This window comes from Equus asinus, chromosome 4 (assembly GCF_041296235.1).
Source record: "Equus asinus isolate D_3611 breed Donkey chromosome 4, EquAss-T2T_v2, whole genome shotgun sequence".
Classification (NCBI taxonomy): domain Eukaryota; kingdom Metazoa; phylum Chordata; class Mammalia; order Perissodactyla; family Equidae; genus Equus; species Equus asinus.
Window position 1 is genome coordinate 17,727,400 of NC_091793.1, and position 12,987 is coordinate 17,740,386.

Below are 12,987 nucleotides of genomic sequence, written 5' to 3' on the forward strand. Positions count from 1 at the left end.
GGCAGCGCTGGCTTCTTGTCCATCCTTCCACTCGGCTCAGGCGGTGGGGACTGGGAGTGGGCAGGGCCATCGTCCCATCTTCCCTCCTCCCCTCTCTTGCTCTCCAGGTGATGGGAACATACAGGGTCCAAGGCAGGGGCCTAGCAGGGCCAGGGCGGGTTTTTAGCCCATAGTCTGTACATTCTGTCTCTAGTGGTCCTGGATCCAGATAAACCCCAGTATCCTGAAACCCCAGGGTAAATAGTGACCCACGTCTGTGTGAATCACTGTTGCAATATCCCTGGAAAGCAGAGGACCAGATTATATTTGATTGCCTCTAGGAATGGGGAGCTCTCTTCCTGAGGGGCAGCCCATTCTGACTGTCTCTCTCATCCCCAACATTGAGGCGATTCTTGTTGGGGAGTCCACCCAAATGGTCTCCGTGCTAGTCTGATCCTGGCCCCTTGGGGACACAAAGAGCCCGACCATTTCCTCTCCTCCCCAGGTTGGCCCTGTAGAGGTCATCCACTGTGCCAGTCACCACGCCCTGTCCATTCCACAAGGAAACATGATACTGACATCAAGGACCTACTATGTGCTTCAGAAGCACCTACCATGTGCCACTTTATGTGCATATTTCATAACGCAGCACCATGCCTCCAAGAAGGGCCATAATCACAATTTTATACAGGGGGCAAACAGGCTGGGAGAGGTCAAGTGACTGGTCTGAGGTCACAGAGCCTGCCAGTGGCCCATCTGGGGTTTGCCCCAGGCCATCAGGTTCCAGAGCCATGCTCTGAGCTGTCAGTCGCTCCTGTGGAACAGGGGAGGCCCAGGCGAGAGTGTGCGCTGGGCCAAGCCGGAGCGGAGAGGCAGGGGCCTGGGACGAGGGTCTCCACCCTCCAAGGCCCCTGTCAGGCAGGGGGCAGGATCAGAGTGGGGGCCGTGAGCCAGCTCCACGCCCTGAAGCAGGGGTGTGACAGTCTCCCCGCCTGGGAAACAGGACAGGTGACTTGGCGAGGGTCACAGACCAGTAAGTGGCAGAGCCAGGACTCGAGCACCTTCCCGTGCTCCAGGCGGGACCTCGAGGACAGCAGGGGCTCGGCACTTTCGGTGGTGGCACCTCCCTCCTCCGGCTCCTCTGCTCTCCCAAACAGCTGGTGGGGCTCCGCCTCGCGCCCAACGACGCCAGAGCAGCTGGCCGCACCTCGGGGGGCCCAGGCCTCCACTCCTGCTGCACGCGGAGGTGGGGGCGGAGTGGCGCTCAGCTTCCCAGGCTATTCTTAGCTCCTCAGGGCCCGAGAGCAAGGTCACCCTCCTGTGCCCGAGAGAGGTGACTCAGCCTCTGATCCGCTGGCGGAGGGCCCAGCGCGCTCTGCACTGCTCGGGAGGCCAGGGCCACTCCTGGGCCGGCGAACAGGCCAGGTGGGCAGCCAGGTGGGAGCCCAGCCCTGAGGCCTTTCACTTGTCCCATCTGCTGTGTTTAGGTGGATGCCGATGCCACCATCCCCTCGCCATTCTCTGACAGGTGCCTGTGTTCCCCAAGGCGTCCCCACCCCCAGGACAGCGCCTGGCACACGGGAAAGGCTCCATAAATACGTGTGGAATGAATTGCCTAATCCGTGAAGGGACCCATATACTGTCTGGTGGGGGAAGGCAGGCACTTTATTAATAACGATCACAGCCAACCACTTACGAGGCACTTTCCACATGTCAGCGGCCACCGTAAGCATGGCCGCACCTCATTAGCCCTCAGGACAATGCACGAGACCAGAAGTCTTGCTCACCCTCATTTGACACACGAGGAGGCCAGCTGTGGAGGAGCCAAAGGTCCTCCAGTGGCGACTCCAGACCCTGGGCTGGAAACCTCTGTGCTGGCCGGGAGGAGACGGGCCATGAGAGCAGCGCCAGAGAGAGATGGCGGTAGCTGGGGGGACGGGCACCCTGGAAGAGGCACCACGTCAGCAAAGCCCGGGAGCCTGAAAGACAGTGTTGTGGAGGAAACCAGGGGCCATGGGTGTGTCTGCAACCTCTGGCTAGGGGATGTCTGGTGCACCAAGAAGCCTGGGTGTTCATGGGTGCTGGGGGCCAGAGGAGGGCCAGTGACAGGATTGGAATTGGCTCCTGGTGAGATTGCCCCAGCTGCCGTGTGGAGGGGGCGTGGGAGGGGCCAGGACAGTTTGGGGGCTAGGGGCCAACCAGCAAGAGCTGTGGGATCTGAAGTCGGGGGTGTAGACGGCTGGATCTCAGAAGGGTGGGGGGTGGGCGGTGAGGCAGAGACGGCGGCCGACGGTGACCCCAGATTCCCACCATGAGCGTCTGGTGAATGGAGTGTCCTTCCCCGAGGCAGGAACATGGAAACTCACCCTGGCTCCCCACGGAGCCTCTGGCCCATGCCTTTGGACCTCTCGTCCACTGCTCCCTCCGCCCCCACCTAGCAGCCCAACCAGCATCCCGTCTGTTCCAGCAGCCACCCGCCTGCCCCTCTGTCACAAAACGCTCAGCCAGCCAGCCAGCCACCTGCTCACCTGTCTGCCCACCAAGACGCACTTCCAGGCGTCCCCATCCCTCGTGTCCCCTGGTAATCACCGCAAGCATCAAATGAGCTAATTAATATACTTGGAACCGATGCTTGGAGCAGTGCCTGGTACCTCCATAAATATCAGCCGTGGGTAAATTATTATTACTATTGTTATTGTCTAGCCAAACCCCACCACTCATCATTCACTCATTAATCCTTCTAGCCGCACACCCATCACACATCCACCCGCCACTCACTTACCCATCCACCAACCAGTCCCTCATTCATCCTCCATGATGTTCTCTGTCTACCTGCACGTCCTTCTTTCCATGAACCACTCACCCATCATCCGTCCATCCATTCATCCATCCATCTGTCCATCCACCCATTGTCCATCCATCCATCATCTACCCATTATCTACCCATCCATCCATCCATCTGTCCATCCACCAATCTATCCATCCATCCATCCATCTATCCACCCATCCATCCACTTATCCATCTACCCATCATCCATCCATCCACCACCTACCCATTATCTACCTATCTACCCATCCATCCATCCATCCATCCATCCACCTCTCCATCCATCCTTCCATCCATCCACCCACCATCTTTTCACTCATTCCACATCCCTCCACTCCTCCACAAGCACCCATCAATTGAATGCCCAATCCTCTGCTCATGTCCCAGGATGCAAAAACATGGAAGCTTGAATCTGACACAAGGATTCTCAGTGTGGTTGGGAAGGAAGGGCAGGTCAACACAGAGCAATCACCTATCAGAAGAGGGGCCTCTGCTCTAACGGCCAGAGGGAAGCAGAAAAGGCCATCTGAGCAGACCAATCAGGGAGGCTTCCTGGAGGAGGGAGAGCTGTCTACAACTGTGCACCCAGCTAGCTTGCATGAACCAGGCTCCAGTGCCACTCCGCTCTATCCACTGCCCCTCTGGGCTGCCTCGGTCACCTCTGCAAAAATTATCTCGTTCTTTTTTCCGACGATAAAACCAAGCTGTTGAGGCAGCAAGCTTATGCACGGTTTTGTAAAAATAATAATAAACTAACACTCCATGCTGAAGGCCTCTAGTCCGCCTGTCGGCACAGGGGAGGGAGGAACAGAATTGGGAAGGGCCCGGAGAGGGAGAAGACAGGATCCTATTACACCGTGGAATTAATCACGGCACCTTTACAGAAAAAACTTCACACATCATTATCTGCCGTGGGAAGAGCAGCTTATTTTGGGTGCGGGGGAATTAATTAAAGTTGGGGAAGTGCTTGGAGAACCGAGGATGAAAGGGGCAAGGCCAGTGCCTGATGTGCTCATTAATAAAACCTCGGTGCCAAGTTGCAGACATGGCAGACGGGGCGCTGGGCGTCCCGGGGGAGCTGGGGGGCGTCCGCTGCCCCCTGGGCTGGCTTGCTGAGCCCAGCGCTCGCTGTTAGAACCACTTCTGCAGCTTCTCCCATGAAGGCCACTCTGGGCTGGGCCCTGATGTGGGCAACACTGTGGACACCAAGCTGGGTCAGACCCAGGCTGGCCCTTGGGAAGATCCTGGCGGTGACAGAAGCACAGACAGACCGTGTCATTCAGTACGACCAGGGCTGTGATGGGCGAGAAATCCAGAGGAAGCAGGGACCCGGTCTGGGCTCAGAAAAGACTTCCAGGAGGAGGAGACAAATGACCTGGGTCCTCAAAGACAAAAAGGAACAAAAGAGACAGTCTGGGAAGAGAAAACAGAGAGAGTTGGGGTCCCGGGTCATGAAAGAATGGCAGTTCAGAAAAGACAAGAGACCCAGCAAACCTAGGGTAGCCTTGGGGCAGGAGATGGAGCTCAGTGGAAGGCAGAATCCAGACTTTATCCTGAAGGCAATTGGGAGCCATAGAAGGATGTTGAGCAGGAGAGTGATGCTGTCAGATTTGGGTTTCACACAGATCCCTTTGGGTCCCATTGGGAGGATGACCAGCAGGCAGGAGAATGGAGTCGGGAGACTGCTGGCTACTGCATGCGTCTGGGCAGGAGATGGTGAGACCTGAATCAGGCAGCACCCATGTGTACCAGGAGGAGCAGCTAAGGGGCTGGAGCAGGGCCTCTCAGGGCTCTGCCTGATGAAGCCAACACGACTGGCGACTGGTGAGGGGGTGAGCCAAAATGGTCAAGGGCAGAATTCCCACACAGATAGGTCTCTGTGTCTGTGGCCCTGACCCCATCCTGCTCTGACCGCCATGCTCCAGGTCCCGGGACGGAGACTTGGCCAGTGGCGTTTGTGGCTCCTCAGCCTGTGGACGCCACCTCTGGGGAGTAGCCAGCAGCCTGCCAGCTGCAGCCATTGCCCGTCGACATCCAGCCCCACTCCTCCCACTGCCCTCTCCCTCCTCCCCAGGCTGGCTCGGGTGGCCCCTTGTGGGTGGAGGACGGGACCTCAGCTTTGCTGGTCCCGCCTGAGAGCTGGGCTTTGGGGTCGGGCAGACGCGGCTCCGAGGGACCTCGAGCAGATTACTTCCCAGCCTCAGTTTCTTTGTCTGAGAGATGGCGCGACAGCAGCCGCTGTCACACTGGCGGAGACGATGCCTGTGAATGCATGGAGCAGCGCCCGACGCACGGCTCCGAGCCACCGGCTGTGGTTATGTTTACGGTGATGACATAAAGGCCCAGAGCAGTGGCCCATCCACAACAGGTGCACAAGACCTAGCGGCTATCGTTATACTGAGTGAGACCCCAAACCAGGGGCGGCAGCCGTCCACAGGGGTAGAGGGTGGGGAGAGCCACATAGAGGCCCTACTGTGTGCAGGCTTTGTGCTGAGACACTTACTGAGCATCGTCACGGGGTCCCTGAAAGGTCGGAGCTGGTGTCCCCATTTCAAAGACGAGGAAATCGAGGATCCGAGGGAAAGTGACTTGTCTAAGGGGCTTTCGCCGGCACGAGGCTGACCTGGGAGCCTGACTTTGTAATTTTCACGTTAAAACAGGACGCTGAGAGCTGAGGAGGCTCAACGTGCTGGTGGCCTTGGGCAAGTCTCCAGCCCTTTCTGAGCCTCAGTTTCCTCATCTGCAGTCGGGGCTCCACAGGCCACGGTTCTGGGGTTCTGCCTTTGTAGGTGGTGGCCCCAGATACTCCGATGGGGCCCCGGGGCAGAAGGCAGCCTATCCTCTCCTTGGCCTGGGCCCCAGCTCCGGGTGTCGTGTTCTGGGGAGACCGTAGGGCAAGTTGTGAGCAAATCTGACTGCACAGGGCCTGGCCCCTCCCGAGGTCTAGGTCCCGGGTCAGGAGGGCTGACACGGGCATCTCCCGGACGCCAAGTGAGGCCATGTTTTTCTGACCAAGAAAGCGATGTTGGTGTAAATGGTTCTGAACTTAGAAATCAGAGTGCAGGAAGCAGCTTTCACTTACCTGCTGTGTGATCTGGGCAAGGTGCTTAACCTCTCTGATCCTCAGCTGAAAGGATGCAAAAGTAACAGTGCCTCGCTTATGGGGGGCTGGCGGGGCTCATGAAGAAATGTTGCCACCCCCAGGCCTGGCATGGGGGGCGTGAGTCGGGCTCTGGGAGCTGGAGTTTCCTTCTCCTTCCCCTTTTCAGAAAAACCAGGGTTCAGCTGGCCCTGCTCAGCCCGGGAGCCCTCAGCTCAGCGACACCCCGTCAGGCCCGAGCGGCCTTCTCAGGCTCTGATTCACCGCAGGTATTGACCGGTGAACAGGGTGTGGCCAGCGTCCCCACAGCCAGGAGTCCCCCCAGAACAGGATTCAGATCCTGGCCCCCCACCCAAGGCTGCCCTTTCCCGGCTCCGTGGAAACACGAGACGTGGCAGTGACGACGGCTGCTCTGAGGCCAAGCCAAGCAGCTGTCAGTATTCGAGGAGCCGCTCAGCAAAGCAAAGCAGCCTGGACTCCGGCCGGTCACGGCCCGGGCGCCTGAACCCCAGACAGCCTGCCGCCCAGGGCCCGGGCTGGGCCTGCAAGAAGCCGGAGCTGGGCTGAGCCTGCCACAGCCTCCACTGTCTGAGCTGGAGGGGCCGCCCACCAGTGAGCACAGGGCAGGTGGGGAAACCGAGGCCTGAGGAGGCAGAGCCAGGTCGGGTTCCCATCCCAGGGCTCTCCACTCTGTTCCTCGTTGCATCAGGGTCAAGAGCATGGGCCCCTGGGCAGGGACAGACCCAAGTTCTAATCCCAGCCCTACCACTTCCCAGCTGTGTGACCCTGGGCTGGTCATTTAACATCTCTGGGCCTATTTTGTCAACTATAAATAGGAACGCATAGAAGCAACTCCCATGACGGTCGTGAGGATTCAGGGAGACCATCCAAGGCACATCGTGGGGCACAGGGCACCTAATAAGTGGGAACCTGACCTAATTTGGGTTAAACACACATATATTTGCTGAACAGATACTGTGTGCCCAGCTCAGGAAGGGAGGAGAGAGCAGGCACGCTCCTGCCTGAGCAGCTGTCAACTTAATTCGACAGAAAAGCTGGATCTTCACCTCAGAGAAGTTAGGTGACTTGTCCAGGGCCGCCCAGCTACACTTTGAGACTCCTGTTCTGGCCTAGGCTGCCTTGGGGTTTAAAATGTCCAGTCTACAGAGCAAAGCCCCCACCCCTGTCCCCCAAGACAGAGGCTTCTGAGAAGGGAGCGGCAAAGAGAGTACTCACGTTGGAGTCCTCAGATTTCCAATGAGGACTCTCACGAGCTGTGTGACCTCAGGCCTGTTACACGACCTCTCTGAGCCCCCTTCCTGCAGCTCTCAGATGAGGGGGGCTCCCTGCCCCTACTCCCTGCGTTTTTTCGAGGCGTCAATGGGCATGGAGGGCGTGTGGACTGAAGAGGCGCTGTACATGCCAATTATCCTAATTTATCATCGTTACTGCTATTCCGGGACCCGCCCACGGGGAGTGCTGGGCTGTGTGGAAAATTGGGCCTCTTGCTCAGGGCGCTTGGGTCAACCCACCACTTTGCATCATATTAATTCTCGCCATCTGCGCTGGGTTGGAGCCGCTGCTGAGATGCAGCAAGCCCGCAAGAGGCGCCAGCTGCAACACAGCCCAAACCGGGACAGACGCCGGGAACTGGCAGTGTCGACGCCCACACGGGCCAGCCAGGTGCCGGGGCTTCCGCGGGCAGGGAGTGCCTCGGGGCCGACCCATCTGGGGAACCGAGGTATGGGGGGGCGGTCTCAGTGCCTCCAACAGGACTGAAAATGGGCTGCCCGGGGTGGGGGGCAGACCATGCTGCTGCCCACTGGCATGTGGGAGCCAGGATTCCAGCCTGGGGCTTGCAGCTGTGAAGCCGGGGCTCTGCCTGCGACCCGAGGGCTGGTGTCACAGCCCGTCACCTTCGTTCTCGGCCCCTCACCTGCGAAACTGCCGTAATGAGAGAGGGGCTAACAGCTCCTGTCCCACGGGCTCGTCACAACCTGACATGCACAATACACTGAGAAGCGGAGAGCAGAGCCCGGTGCCACCAAGAGGAGGTGACCGTCAGTGGTAGCGGACAGACGGGGAAACTGAGGCTGGAGGAGGCCAAGGACACGCTGCGTCCCTGGGGTCTCTTGTTTTCCAATTTGGGGAAGTGCCTCGGGTCCCCCCCAGCCCTCCGGGTTCCCACTGCCCCCATGCAGCAGACGTGCTCCCGGGGCCCCGGCCGCATGGCGGTTCCGACTCAGGGCATCAGCGGGCTCCGAGCCTAGGGCCCGGGCAGGTGGGTCTGCAGGGGCGCTTTCTGAGCCTCGACTGTCCCGTTCCTGGAGTCAGCCCCCCAGGGCAGGGAGCAGGGCCTCCGCTGCGGCTGTCTCCAGACTGACCGGGACTGTCTTTCCTTCTTTGCGTCCGATTTTCTGAAATGTGGAATTCGCAACTGTGTACGACATGGGCCGACCTCTCCCAGATGTCCACATAACCAGCTATCGGGGGCGTATTTAATGAGACAGAAACGCTTAGGGACATGTAGGAGCTGTCCTTGAGAACAGGGCACAAGGACGACCCGTAAGGCATGTCTGATGATGGACGGGGGCTGCTCTCCAAACAAGACTGCCCACGGGGCCTGTGGGGGAAGATGGATCAGAGTACCGAGGGCCTTGAATGCCAAGCCAGACCCAGACGTCATCCTGCAGGTGTAACCACGGGAGGGCTGCAGGCAGAGCTGTGCTGTACGCAGACCACCCCAGGGTCTGCAGGGGGAGGGGCGGGCTGCGAGGACGTTCGTCCCACAACAACGAAGTAATGGGCACAAGTGATTGCCGAGTAGATTGGTTTTTCTCTCACTGCACAAGCAGTTTAGCAGCTGAAAACAGCCCCACATATTATCCGGCAGTTCTGTAGATCCGATGTCTGGGTGGGCTCGGCGAGCTCTCTGCTGAGGGTCTCATAATGCGGAAGCCGAGGCACCAGCCCAGCGGGGCCCTGACAGGGAGGGTCCGGGGGACCCCAGGCCCCTTCAGGGTGCTGGCTGGACGTGGCTCCTGGCGGCTGCCGGACTGAGGTCCTCGTTTCTTCCTGGGTGTTGGTGAGGGCTGCCCTGAGACCCCCCTGATCCCAGCAGGAGCCTGCACCCCTCCTCACGCTGGCATCTCTGAAACTTCCTCTTCTGCCGCCAGCCACAGAAAACTCCGCTTTTAAAGGGCTGGAGTGATCAGCTGCGGCGCCCCAAACCTTAATCTCCTTACCTTAAGGTCAGCAGTTAGACGTTGTAATTACATCTGCAAATCCCCTTTGACGCAGAGTGCAACATCGCAGGAACACGGGGGCAGGGGGCCGGCTGGCTTGGAACCGGCCTGCTGAGTGCACCTGAGATGGGGACAGAGGCCCCGTGTCCTCTGGGCTCTGAGGGCTGTCAATGTCCTGCCAGGCCTCCTGCCAGGGCCAGAATAGAAGCTGTGTTCACACCTTGCGGCCAGGAGGGAGACGGGCGGGGGCAGGGAGCCGGAGGCCGTGCCGAGGCCCCACGGGGGGTTTGCGCCCCCGGGCGGGCACACGCTGGCATCACTACAGGCCTCAGGGGGGCTTCCTGGACTGGATAACTGGCTGGCCGCATCTGATCTCCCAAATCTCTAGGACGTCAGTCGGAGGGAGCAGTGGCTTTGCACACTGAGCACCTTCTGTGCGCCTGGCCCCGAGCAGAGCATTCAAGACCCACAACATCTTACAGACGAGCAAACTGTGCTGAGCACGGCCCAGGCTGCAGCGGGTGCCAGCTCCCACCACCAGACTGTCCGCCGCCCAGCGGACCCGCCCTGCAGCCACTGGGGGCCTGCGGCTTTGCCACGACCGACGCGTGGCTCCCCTGGCCAGGTGGGGGAGCAGGAACAGCAAAGGCCTAAGGATGGAATAGACCAGACAGGCCTCCCACCCACCAAGGGCCCAGGGCCCGTGTCCTCCATGTAGACAGGGGTGGCCTGGATGCTCTCCACCTCTCCAAGCTCTGTCTCCAGGGGCAGGCAGGCCCCGGCATGGGTCCATCAAGCCCCTTCGAGTTGAGATGGGAACAGGTTCAAGGAGCTGAGTCACTTGCCCACCACCCCAAGCCCTCCACAGGAGGGACTGTGTGGCCAGTGGTCCAGAACACGTGCCCTGAGCCAGTTCAGATCCTGGCTTGGCCACATCCTCCCTGGGTGACTTGGGGGCGGTTGTCTCCAAACCTCTCTGAGCCCCAGCTCCTTGTCTGGAATTTGGGAAATGAAGCTTGGAGACGGGACCCTAAGATCTTGAAGAGGGAGAAGGAGGAACTTGGGGAGGTCCTTGGGAGGGTGGGGGCTGCTCCCCGAGGGATGTGGGGGGACGATGATGCGGAGGCTGGGGGCCAGCTGGTGGGCCCCTCCCCCTGCCCGCCCCAAGGTCTGGGCCTCCAGGCGCCTCCCTCCCCCACTCCCCAGGGAGGTCCTCATGCCCCCAACTTCTAATGAAAAGGCAGCAATTTTGATGAGGCAGGTGATCTTCTCGGGAAGCCTGGCTTTAAATTTAGCTCCTCCCCAGCCAGCCCTTTGAAAAGGCTGCTCTCCACGGAGAGAGCGTGAGTCATCCGCCAGGCCGCCCGCCCGGGCGAGCAGCGCATCTGCGGGGGAGCAGGCCTCCCGAAGGCAGAGAAATAGTAAATAGGGACGGAATTAAAGGCGACTGGTAGTGGGAACCAGCCCGGCCTGACACACAGTAGGCACTCAGCAATGGGGGGTACCGGCTCCCACGGCAGGCTGTGTAATGACCCGCACGCTCCCCCATTGCCTCTCCCTGTCCCAGCCCAGCCCAGAGTGGAGACACCATATTTGTTGAGCCAGTTTCCATGTCCATCTCACCGGATTCCCCCAGTGGCGCGTGGAGCACACCCCTCCTGCTTCCATGGAGACACAGCCAGTGTGGGGGGTTGGAAATTCACCCCGACCCCCAAAGACATCCTCCTGCTCATCCCTGGAACCTGGGGATGCTGCCAACCACGGCAAGAAGGACAAAAGAGCTTTGCGGATGTGATGAAGTGGGGATCTTGAGATGGGACTTCATCGTGAGCTATCTGCGGGCCCTAGATGCACTCACAGGTGTCCTTCTGGGAGGGCGCAGAGAGAGCTGTGACCACACAGAGGGTCTGGCCACGTGAAGAGGAGCAGAGAGAGTCTGGAAGATGCTGGCCTTGGAGATTGGAGTGATGCGGCCACAAGCCAAGGATGCTGCAGCCACCAGGAGCTGGAAGAGCCAAGGAAGGCTTGTCCCCTACGCCCCCTGAGGGAGGCAGCCCTGCCGACACCTTGACTTCAGCCCAGTGGAACTGAGGTTGGGATACTCGGCCTCCAAAACTGTAAGAGGACGAATATGTGTTGTTTTAAGCCACTGCGTCTGTGGTCATTGGTTATGGCAGCCACAGGAAGCCAGGGCACAGGAGTTGGGAGAAGTGGGTGAACCGGCCTGCGGTCACACAGCTGCTGAGAGGCCGAGCTGAGACTCAGCCCCAAGTCTGACCAGCCAAGGTCCGTGCTCTTTCCTGAGACCTCCTGGAAGAAGAGAAGGGACACTGACTAGGATCGAGCACCCACTGAGTGCCAGGTGCTCACTTATTGTGGGATGACCAGCAGGACTGGTGCCTGCTTGCGTGTTCTCTCCTCTAATCCCCACGTTGATCCTTTGCGGTGGGTGGAATCTTTCCCATCTTGCAGATGAGGAAACTGAGGCTCAGGGAGGCAAAGTGGCTTTGTCCACGGCGGGGGAGCCTGACTGCAGCCCCGGGAGCACAGCGAGGCGGCCCAGAGCAGCACGCAGCAGGCGTGTAACGGCACTTCGATGAGTCCGCGGAGGGGCCGCCTAGGGGCACCCAGTGCCTAGTGGGCTGGATGTGGCTGGGGCTCAGGGCACCTAGAGAGGAGGCTGGGCAGGCCGGGAGGGCCGCCGGGCCTCGCGGGACAGGGCCTAGAACGCCGGGAACAGGTGACTGTGTTTTAGCCACAGAAAGTCAGCTTGGTGGAGGTCTAATGCCCCGTGTCACCACCCTCCAGGCTGTGAGCTTCTTCTGGGCTCTGGTGTCACACACCCGGGACAGGCCCGGAGCCTGCTCAGTGAGGGGGGGCAGGGAGGAGGGGCTCCCCAGAATGACAAGGCTCTTCAACACGCGCCACGCATGCACGCACACACACACCGTGCACAGTTGTGATGACCCTCAGGACACAGCCTCTGCCTGCAAGGAGCTCAGAGGATGCTCACCTCTCAACCCAAGCCCCACCGGTGTGAGCACGGGGACCCCAGGCCTGTTTCTCAGCCTCTCGAGCCTCTTGGCATCATGGAAGGAGGCACAGGATGTGACCCCTGTGGGGAGGAGAGCTATCCCAGGTAGGGAGCCAGGCTCGGGGGTCCGGGGGTCTGGGCTGCAGCCCTGGCTCTGCCCCTGGCCGGCTGTGTGGCTCAGGATGGGTGCCTGACCTCTCTGAGCCCCAGGTGCCTCCTCTGTAATACGGGGAGGATATGACCCAGCGCTGTGGTGAGGAATAAGTAAAACTAAGTGCGTAGACGGCTACAGCCCAGTTTCCAGTGAGTTCAGTCGATGGCTGTAAAAGGGAAGCCAGGTTCAGAGGCGGGGAAGGGCTCCGCCTGTGCTCCAGGGCACTCGAATCCACTCTCCCTCCCCAAACGACCCAGGGATAAACCATCCTCATCACCATCCTCGTTGCTGCTCCCTCTGCAGGGTCCTTGAAGGGGCTGCAATGTGCCCCCACGTGACCTTCCTTACCACAGGAGGTCACTGGGCCAGGGACAGAGGAAGACGGGAAAACAGGCTTCCTGAGCTCGGCTCACTGGCTCCAGGCCACAGAGTCTAGATCAGCGATGCCCTGCAGGTGAGGGGGGACATGGGGGCCAACAGGAAACAGGGGGCTGCTGGGGAGCAGAGATGGAGAGGAGGAGGGCGGGAACAGGGGAGCCCCCCTAGCAGTCAGCTGGCCAGGGAAGCAGGGTTCCCATGAGAAACTGCACGGAGGGTCTCGTCTGCCGTGAAGGAGTCTCCTGCCACACCTGGCCCTGCCAGGACCAC

The 12,987-nt window shown here is 60.0% G+C and overlaps 1 protein-coding gene across 2 annotated transcripts in view; it reads left to right on the forward strand.

Annotated features, from left to right (window-relative positions):
* SHISAL1 (shisa like 1) overlaps positions 1-12,987 on the forward strand; it is a 135,141-nt gene that overhangs the window by 43,859 nt on the left and 78,295 nt on the right. Inside the window, exon 1 of one of the 2 annotated variants that reach the window (XM_070506753.1) lies at positions 12,738-12,793. The exons of the other annotated variant lie outside the window; for it this stretch is intronic. The gene's annotated coding sequence lies outside the window, so the exon portion shown is untranslated. Of the gene's footprint in view, positions 1-12,737; positions 12,794-12,987 lie in introns of those variants that run through there. 2 annotated transcript variants of the gene reach the window in all.